Here is an 8,772-nt window from a genome sequence, read left to right as displayed (position 1 = left end):
ATGTTCCTGTGCCCATTTGAATGACCATAATGACTGTGTCTAAAAATTTATGTCCGGGTGTTTTGTTTACTGGACTTTCTTCAGCCTCGAACCTCTAAATTTGCCTCCTACTTCCTTACCTCAAACCTACTACAATCCCATCTAGAGAAGTCGTGGGCGGTGGGGGTGAAGGTGGGTCTCACAGCAGGAACTCTAGGGGGCTGGGAGACCGACCTTCCGGGGTCGGTCACTAGAAAGTTCTAGGGGTTCGAGAAGAGAGCTCGGGCAGGCAGAGGTGCCCCCAGCCTCAGGGCCCCCAGCGAGGCGAGCGGCGGGGCTCGGCGCCCGACCTTCCGGGTATGCGGGCCTCCTCCTCCGGGCGGGCGGCGCGCGGGGCCCGGGGTTCCCCGGCGCGGGGCGGGGCGGGCTCGAGTTACCCGAGGCGCGCGCGGTCCCGCGCCTCGTCCGAGAGCCGCACCTGGAGGCGGCGGCGGCGGCGTCCGGGCGGCAGCGGCTCCGGGAGCGCGGCGGGGGCGGCGGCTCCGCCCAGGGCAGCGCCGAGCAGCGCTGGCCGGTGAGTGTGCGCGAGCGGCTGCGGGGTCGACGGCGCGGGGATAGGGGGCGTTGGGCTCACGACCCTCTGAGGAACGCAGCGGACCCCACCCGACTCCGCGGAAAAGGGCAGCCCCTCGAGCCCGCTGCCTCGAGGTTTCTCTTCGCCTCGATGTCTCCTCTGTTGGTCCGATCTGTCTCTCTCACATTTTTAGCTAAAAACAATAGTCAATAAATTTGACCTTGTCCCTTCTCTCAACCACGGGGCCAGGGAAAGTCAAGAAGTGTTTTCCTTTGCACACATTCCTTTAAATCGCTCCTTCACTCTCTGCAGCTGCAACATAATTTGTTTTTTTTTTTTTTTACTAGTCGTTTGCCTCTTAAAGTCCCTTTGGTTCCACCCCAACCTTTTGCTGTTTAGAGTTTTGTTTTCTTCATTTCTCAAGTATCCTGACTGCTTCCAAAACACTCATCCTTGTCCTGTTCTGGTCGGTATCAAAACGCCTTCTCGGTTCCTTGTTTCTGGCCTATTTGTGTCCGAATCTGTAAACAGACAAAACGTACGTAATTCCTCTCGCCTTCTGCCGGGAGACGAGACGCTGTCCTGGCCATGGGCGGTGGGTTCTGCCCGTTTCTGCCCGCGTGGAGCTCCAATCCAGGGGACTCTGGTTGGGCGGCTGGGCCCTTCCTCTCTGCTGCCCCGCAAGTCTTCAACCTGCCGTCTCGGGCAAATCGGTAGAAAACAGAGGTTGTCAGGAGGCTTCCGGCCCTAAAATCTGGAAATGCTGTCCTCCTACCTCAAAATCCCTTCCTCTTCTAATCACTTGCCGTGGCCGTTGTTCTGCCATGATAAAGGTGAGAATCTTGAGGATTCTGGACTCTCAAAGCATCTGGTTGAGTGTGCGCTGTGGCCTCCGGAGCTGAAAACCTGGAGGCAAGCTGGGCATTCTTAATGGAATACCCGCCACGGTAGGAGAAAATGCCGGAATCTGCTAGGCATGAAGAAGGCGCAGTCAGATTACGGCGTGAGGTGCGGGGGTCTTTGTGGTATTACCCTGGAGTCTAGATTTCAAAAAGCATTAAAGGAGACTCTCAAAACAGCAAATGGACATTTTCTTTGGGTTGAGATTGTTTTTTCCTATCTGTAGACTAGGAACATTGTGCACTCGGTTCGGTATCTCGGTGAGTTTAGGGACTAGCCCAGCATGGAAACGGGGAGGGGAGGGGCGGGGGCGGGGGCTGAGTTTGAAGTAGAAAATGTAAGCCTTTTTGAAACTGAAATTTGAAATACCTTTTTGCAGGTTAGATTTTCTAATTATTCTAGTATCGCTTTGTGTCAGAAGTCTTTCAGGCAAGGGACAGGAGGCAGGAGAGAGAAAAGTCAAACTAATTTGCATTAGAAAGAGGCTGGGTGAAGAATTGTTAGGTAAGGTTGCTATTACTGATTTCTTAAGTGCATTGCTGGAAAGCATTCTAGTCTATTAAGTAACACCTGAAGCCCCAATTCTGTTACATAGCATTTTTTTTCTCTCTCCTTTAACTACTCTGAAACTATACAGAGTTACACATTCCTCATTAATTTATGAGCGATACCAAAAGAATTGACTCAATTGGCAGGTATTTGAGTGCCTTCTGTGTATGAGGTGCTTTGCTTAGAGTTTCAGAGGAATGGAGATTGAGAAATTTTCTAATTAAAACAAGTCTTAGCTGTAATGCAGATTTGCACTCTATTTAATTTAAAATCAAAATCAGTTGTGTTTTCATCTCATGCTAAATGCTATATATCTCCCCTGGTGTCACAACCATCCATAATAGTCTGCATTGTAGTAATCCCCAAGTAGTCATCTAGGAAAAATTTTAATTGAAATACAAAGATACACTTGTTTACCCTGTTGTTTGTATTACCATTTCGTTATAAAGTCACAATCAATAAGAAAAATGATATGGTGTTTTTCCTTTCCTCCATTTTCAAACTAATGAAGTCTTGCACAAAGGAGAGTCAGCATGAATAAATCTAACCCTCTGGTGCCTCCAAAACATTGTTTTGTCTTAAGATCCTTCTTTTGAAGGATAGATCCACGTTCATGAAATCTTTCAATCCTTCTTTGGGAGGATAATTCCTGGTGCCAATTTCATGAAATCTTTCATTGTAGATAGTAACAGTCATCAATGTCATTTTCTCCACCATCTTCACCCTTAATGTTTGTATTCGGGGAGATTTTTTGTGAAAGCAACAGGTCTTTTTAAAAATCTGGTGAAAGCTAGGTGTATTATCCCAAGAAAAATGAACACCATTTAAAAATGTTGCACACCTTTCAGAAGACTTACAGTGGCCAGGTTTTGGGGCCTTGCTTTAGAACAAGTATTAAGGGACAATGAATTAGTCAGAGGGTGGAAGAATGGAGGAAAATAGAAGTGAAGCAAAGATGTAGGTAAATCCATAAAATTATCATGGTCGAGAGTTCACCTCCAACTGAATGGATATGATTTAATTTACCTTCAAATTGAATAAATACTTGCCCTTCAGTAAGTTGTCTTTGAACCAGGAAGTAATAATTACATTATTTGTGAAAGGCTAAAGACATATTCATCCTATTAATTATTTTAATTATCAAAGTCAACTTTTGATAACTTGGGATTATCAGTCTCTTAGTTTTCTGTTTTTCTTGCTCTTCTGATGGAAAGTATTTCTGAGAGGATTTGCTGCTGGTACTGATGCCCTGTTCAGAACATGGTTTCTCACATACCAACTTTTGTAGACATGAATTACAAGAATGGGAATGGTCGAGTTCGAAATTTGAACTTGACCGTTCTCTCTCAAACACACATACCCTGGCAGTTCACCTTGGGGAGAAATAAACACACACACACAATTTCATTATACAATTATATACCATATCTAAAGTTAACTGTGATAGCAGTGATTGTATCTTGAGAAGAATGGGGTTGGTATTAGGAATGAATGGAGAGCATTAAGAAATATTCTGGACATTACTTCTCTCAAAGAACAAGCTGACAACTGTGAGATTAACTTTCTTGTCTTCTCCTACACCTAGGGCAGAGGTGTGAGTTCTCCCTTCTCCAGCTCTCAGCCCTACTGATCAACGTTGCACTGTACTGGCTGGAGCTTCCAGCAGGGGATCCTACCCCTTACCCCTTATACTTCACATTTGATCTAGGTAAGTACATGGCTCCTGGAACTAGTAAAATGGGAAAGTGGGTCATAAGATAGTGATGGATTTTATATGGATCAGAGGATTCCATTAAATTTCCAAAGCAGTGAATCACATTCCATTGATTTGGAAGAAGAGGATAACAGTGAGAATGCCAGAACCATCACAGCCTACTCTCTCCTTTTAATTTGGATCGGTATCAGCCTAACTGATCCTTAGATAAGAAGCACCTTTAACCTGTTCTTGAGTGGCAGCTAAGTGGCTGGTCACAACCCTAGAAACTCACTGATAGACATTTGTTGGGTGAGTTGATTAATAGAAGTCATAGCTTTAACCTCTGCCGCTGATTGGTATATAATCTTGGGCAAGTCACAAGTCAAAATTCTTTGGACTCCAATTTTTCTATATACAGTATAGAATGGGAGTGCCAGATGGGATCACTGATTCTCAGCTACTAATCTATAGTTCCATGCATTTGAATCAGCTGGAGAGTTTACTAAAAAAAAAGAAAGAAAAGAAAGTACTGGTGCAGAGATTCTGATTTAATTGAACTGGGTTAGGTCCAGGCAACTCTATTTTTAAAAAGTCCCCCTGGAAATTCTAATGTCCAGCCAAGAATGAGAATCACTGAGTTAAATAATCACTAAGACCTGAGATTGTATCATCTTGGGGCATTACATAAAACCACAAAATCCCTGCTTTATGTCGCCTGGCCTGACGTTACATACATTTAGTGGTAACCAAGCCTTTCTAAGAATCAGTCTGGATCAAGTAATTTCAGTTTATTCAAGAAAGACACTGTGACTTCTCTTCTTTTCAGTATTCCCACAGTGCTTTGCAGGGTTCTCAGCACCTAATATATTTTGATGGACTAAATTAAGTGTAACCCTGCCTAGCCAGGATTATCAGCTGTTCCTAAAAGTCCCCAGAGAAGATTATATCTCTTCTCTCAGTATCCATGCCAGTGTTTAATAGCCTGTTGAAATTTTCTCCTAGGTGTGATCTGTGACTTGTTGGGGTTGGGGAGAAAGGTGTCAACAAGGGGTCAGGATGATCATTTCTGAAATGTGAGCTTCTGTGTTCAAACTGAGATAAAAAATGATCCCTACACCTTCTCAAGTAGTTGTAGACTATTGAGTTACCAGAACTGGGATAGGAAAAAAAGAGCACTTTGTTTACTTTAATCGTTTGTTGGGACCTAATCCTGTTGCCATAAGATTGTAAATTCTGTAGTTGTTTACACTGAAAATCATTCTTTGATTTAAAGATATAACTTATTAAATTGTAATCCATTCAGTTTATTTCATTTATCCTACTCTTTTTCCCCTACTATGTTTCATATCCCAAAACACCTAGAAAAAGAAAAAAAAGAAAAAGAAAAGACAGTGTGACGTGTGACTGTTGGATGAGTAAAAGAGAGCCAGACATGAGTTGATAAAAGATGGGAAAGCAATAAAGAGGAAACGTAGGATAAGAGTGAGAAGGCACGCAGATTGTCAGGAGCTACTCTTAATTTCTTTCTTTTCTCTCTGCTGTTGGTTTTATAGCAACTGGAAGTTTCTTCTCAAGCTTTTGAAGATGTAACCAAATCCATCAAATCCCTATGGAGACAAATGTGGACTGTGGTCCATTCCTGGGTGTCCCCTGCCGTCTTCCATAGGCACTGTGTGGACCGGGGTCTCCAGGGGTAAACTGGCAGCCTGAACACACTTGGTCTAATCCAGTGTTGACCAGTCCCAGGGCCTGACCTAATTATAAATAATATCTTAGGTTGGGAAATGTTTTTTTCTAGAGTGGAAATCTACTGGCAGCAGAGTTTTTGTTTTGTTTTGTTTTCATGTTTCATAGAAGCTGCTCTTACTTGATTTCAAAACCCATTGTAGACCTACAGTTCCTACTCAGCCACTGTCTCTCCATCCACCAAGAGGTAGCTGCTCTGCCGTTTTTTTTTTTAAAAGAAGATTCTAGGATTCATTGTATTTGTTTATTGCTGATCGTTGTGCCCAAAAATTTCATATTAGACACATACTATTTTGTTAGTCCGTAATATATTCTTTTTTTTTTTTTTAACATGGTCAGGCACTGGGAATCAAACCCGGGTCCCCAGGGTTGCCTGCTGACCCATCATGGCCCACCCTATAATATATTCTTTACCTACATTTTAAAATGACATTAAGGTATGTACTAGCAAAAAAAGGTTTTGGTCTTCAAAACTTTAATGAAAATCTCTATCATTAAACTCAAACACCCAATTATGTTTACATATAAATATTTGTCCTCCCACAAATATAACTTTTTAACATAGTAAGGATAGGGTTGTGCTTGTCCTTAGGATCATGAACAATCGGCTTTTTAAATCTTTACTTCCTCAAAACAATTAAATGTTGCAAAATATTTAGGAATAACAAAATTTCTTAACTTTTAGCAAAAGTCTCCAAGATTAACAGGGTTTTCTTTCCTTCCTTCCTTCCTTCATTCATTCATTCAACAGATATCTAATGAATTCCTACTATGTGCCTGTCCTCATGAAGCTTACATTCTGGGGCAAAAGGAGGAAAGAACGAAAATAAAGTAAAAGATAAAAGTATGTTAGAAGATGATAAGTGTGCTTGCTTCAACAGCACATATACTAAAATTGAAACAATACAGATAAGGTTGGCATGGCCCCTGCACAGGGATAACACGCAAATTCATGAAGTGTTCCATATTAAATTAAAAAAAGGTAATGATAAGTGCTATGGAGAAATATAAAGGAAGGAAGGATACAGTGGAGGAATTCGTTGTTGCAGAGTTTTCCCTGAGAGTGATTTTGAGAATAGTCCTGAAGGTAGTGAGGAAAAAAAGATATGAGGTTAACTGAGAGGAGAAGTTTCTAGTCACCACAAAGGCCCTGAGGCAGGTGGGTGCCTGGCATGTTCAAAAATAGTGAAGAGGTCAGTGTGACTGAAGCCAGAGTGTCAAGGTGGAAAGTAGAAGGAAATGAAGTCAGTAAAGAAAGGAGCAGTTGCATGGCCGCAAGGGGCAGTCAGTGGGAAATTGGAGCAGGGAGGGGTCTGAAGATCAAACAGGACCTTGAAGGGTGTTTTCAGTGAGATATTTGTAAGGTAATATGGAGATAGGTTTTCTTATTGTTTAGTCAAAATAACAGCAGCCCTGTATTCTCTGTACGTTCCTTGTCACATCCCCAGAAGTCTCCTGTTCTCTCCAAATCAGCTTCTTATCATTCTTTCCCTCTGGTTCCTTTTCCCTCCAAGGCTGAGTCTGGAGTGGGGAATCCCACTTGTCCTTGCTTTCTTAATTCCCAGGAGAGAAAGCTTGCCTTTCCTGTTTAAGTCTTGTGTTATTGGTTGCTAAAGAAAACATACTACCAGGTAATACTGAAACCAACAATCATGAGAGAAGTCTTCATAAATTTATACAAAATATATTCTTGGTTTATACTTTAGACCAGACACAAAGTGGTTACATAGCTGGTGAGCTGAATTTAGCTTGCTTGCTTTATTTGGTCTGCACATTGTTTCATAAAAATGTGTACTGGTTTCCAATATTTAAAGATTACTAGAGTTTTCACTAAATGTAGTTTCAACTTCTCTTTAAAAGTTGGAAGTTCTATTTATACAAAGTTCTAGAATGGTCAAAACTAATCTATGGTGATAGAAATCAGACCTGTGGATGCTAGGGATAAGAGTTTGGCAGGGATTAACTAGGTGGGGCCCCAAAGGAAATATAAATTTGAAATACATAGTAAAACATTAAACCATACACCTGGAATCTATCCAGTTCACTATATGTTGAACCTCAATGTTAAGAAAAGTTTAAAATGGGAGTCTAACCCAATGTTCACCTAGAGCTGAGTAGCAGCTGACCATTTTGAGTTTGGCATGTGCTTTCCAGATTGTCATAGACACTCCTGGGCCAATTCAGTCATTTTGATTTGATTCTGGTGATGCTGGTTTGTGATTCCTGCAGTAGTCCTTGATTCATTCATTGGCATTTTCAGCTTCAGCTCTCACTGGGAAGCAAATCTGAAGGGGCCTGATATATTTAATATTCAGTCAAAAAAATAGTACCTGTCTCCTAGAATTATATGTGAAGCACAGAACAAAAACATAAATCTGACTGCTTGAATCAGTCTAGCAAATCACCTACATTCACCTCCCAATTAGTGGCAGTATCAAATTTAGAGATTCTCAGAGCTCTTTGGATACAACTCTCATTTCTCTCACTTTTCTTCTCAAATATCAAAGGTCTCCTGTATTTGCAGACTTCTCCCCCGAGAGGATAAGAAAAATTACCCTTTATGCCTATTATAAGCAATTAAAACTTACTTTTATACTATTTGTTACTAAGGTAATAGTGTCTACTGTGGAACTCTTAGAAAATATACAGGTAAACAAAAAGAAGAAAAAAGTGCCCATAATTCCGCCATCAAAACATAATTTCTGTTTACTGCTTTGTGGTAAATGATTTCAAATCCTTCTCCATGCATCTTTATTTCTTATATTAAAAATGTATTTGATCCAGGTGCGCAGGTCGTTCAGTGGTAGAATGCTCGCCTTCCATGTGGAAGACCCGGGTTCAATTCCTGAACTATACACCTAAAAAAAGAATGTATTTGATCCATAAATTTTAGCTCTCACTGCTCAATTTCAAAGTGGAAAGTAATAGCAAGTCAAGGTTTAAAGGTGACAGAATAAACACACACAAAAACTGCCTTTTCTCTATTCCAGAACTCCTTTTAGATGGCTGTAAAAGTATACAAAAATGGGAAAGGGGCACTCTAAAAAGGATGGGATAGAAAAATATTTGGAATCAAGTTAACTGATAAAACAGAACCTAGAATATTTGCAGGGAGGACCACTGTGGGGGTAAAAATAGCTTTTTAGAAAGAACCCCTGAAAAGCTCTGAGGATAGAGTCAGCAGGTGCAGAGGAGGGAATGGGGAGCCCAAAGCAGAGAGATTAATAGAAAGTCCTTATGAATTAACTAGTGTGATCTGGGGCTTCTAATATGTTGCTGCCATTTCAGAGAAAACCCCTTCTAATTCTGGCATTTAATAAGAGGGTGG

The 8,772-nt window shown here is 41.4% G+C and overlaps 1 protein-coding gene and 1 non-coding gene across 7 annotated transcripts in view; both read left to right on the top strand.

Moving 5' to 3' along the window:
- Window positions 1–232: 232 nt before the first annotated feature.
- SLC26A5 (solute carrier family 26 member 5) overlaps window positions 233–8,772 on the top strand; it is a 56,898-nt gene continuing 48,358 nt past the window's right edge. For 3 of the 6 annotated variants that reach the window (XM_077158790.1, XM_077158704.1, XM_077158443.1), the window contains exons 1-2: window positions 488–553; window positions 3,588–3,710. The gene's annotated coding sequence lies outside the window, so the exon portion shown is untranslated. Of the gene's footprint in view, window positions 337–487; window positions 554–636; window positions 719–893; window positions 1,387–3,587; window positions 3,711–8,772 lie in introns of those variants that run through there. The other 3 variants (XM_077158578.1, XM_077158644.1, XM_077158515.1) reach the window with 3 other exon arrangements.
- LOC143653413 (U6 spliceosomal RNA) lies at window positions 6,310–6,416 on the top strand. Its single transcript, XR_013161263.1, has one exon. It is a non-coding gene; the product is annotated as a U6 spliceosomal RNA (small nuclear RNA).

Source organism: Tamandua tetradactyla, chromosome 1 (genome assembly GCF_023851605.1).
Source record: "Tamandua tetradactyla isolate mTamTet1 chromosome 1, mTamTet1.pri, whole genome shotgun sequence".
In the NCBI taxonomy this organism is placed as follows: domain Eukaryota; kingdom Metazoa; phylum Chordata; class Mammalia; order Pilosa; family Myrmecophagidae; genus Tamandua; species Tamandua tetradactyla.
This window is presented reverse-complemented; position numbering and strand designations above follow the sequence as displayed.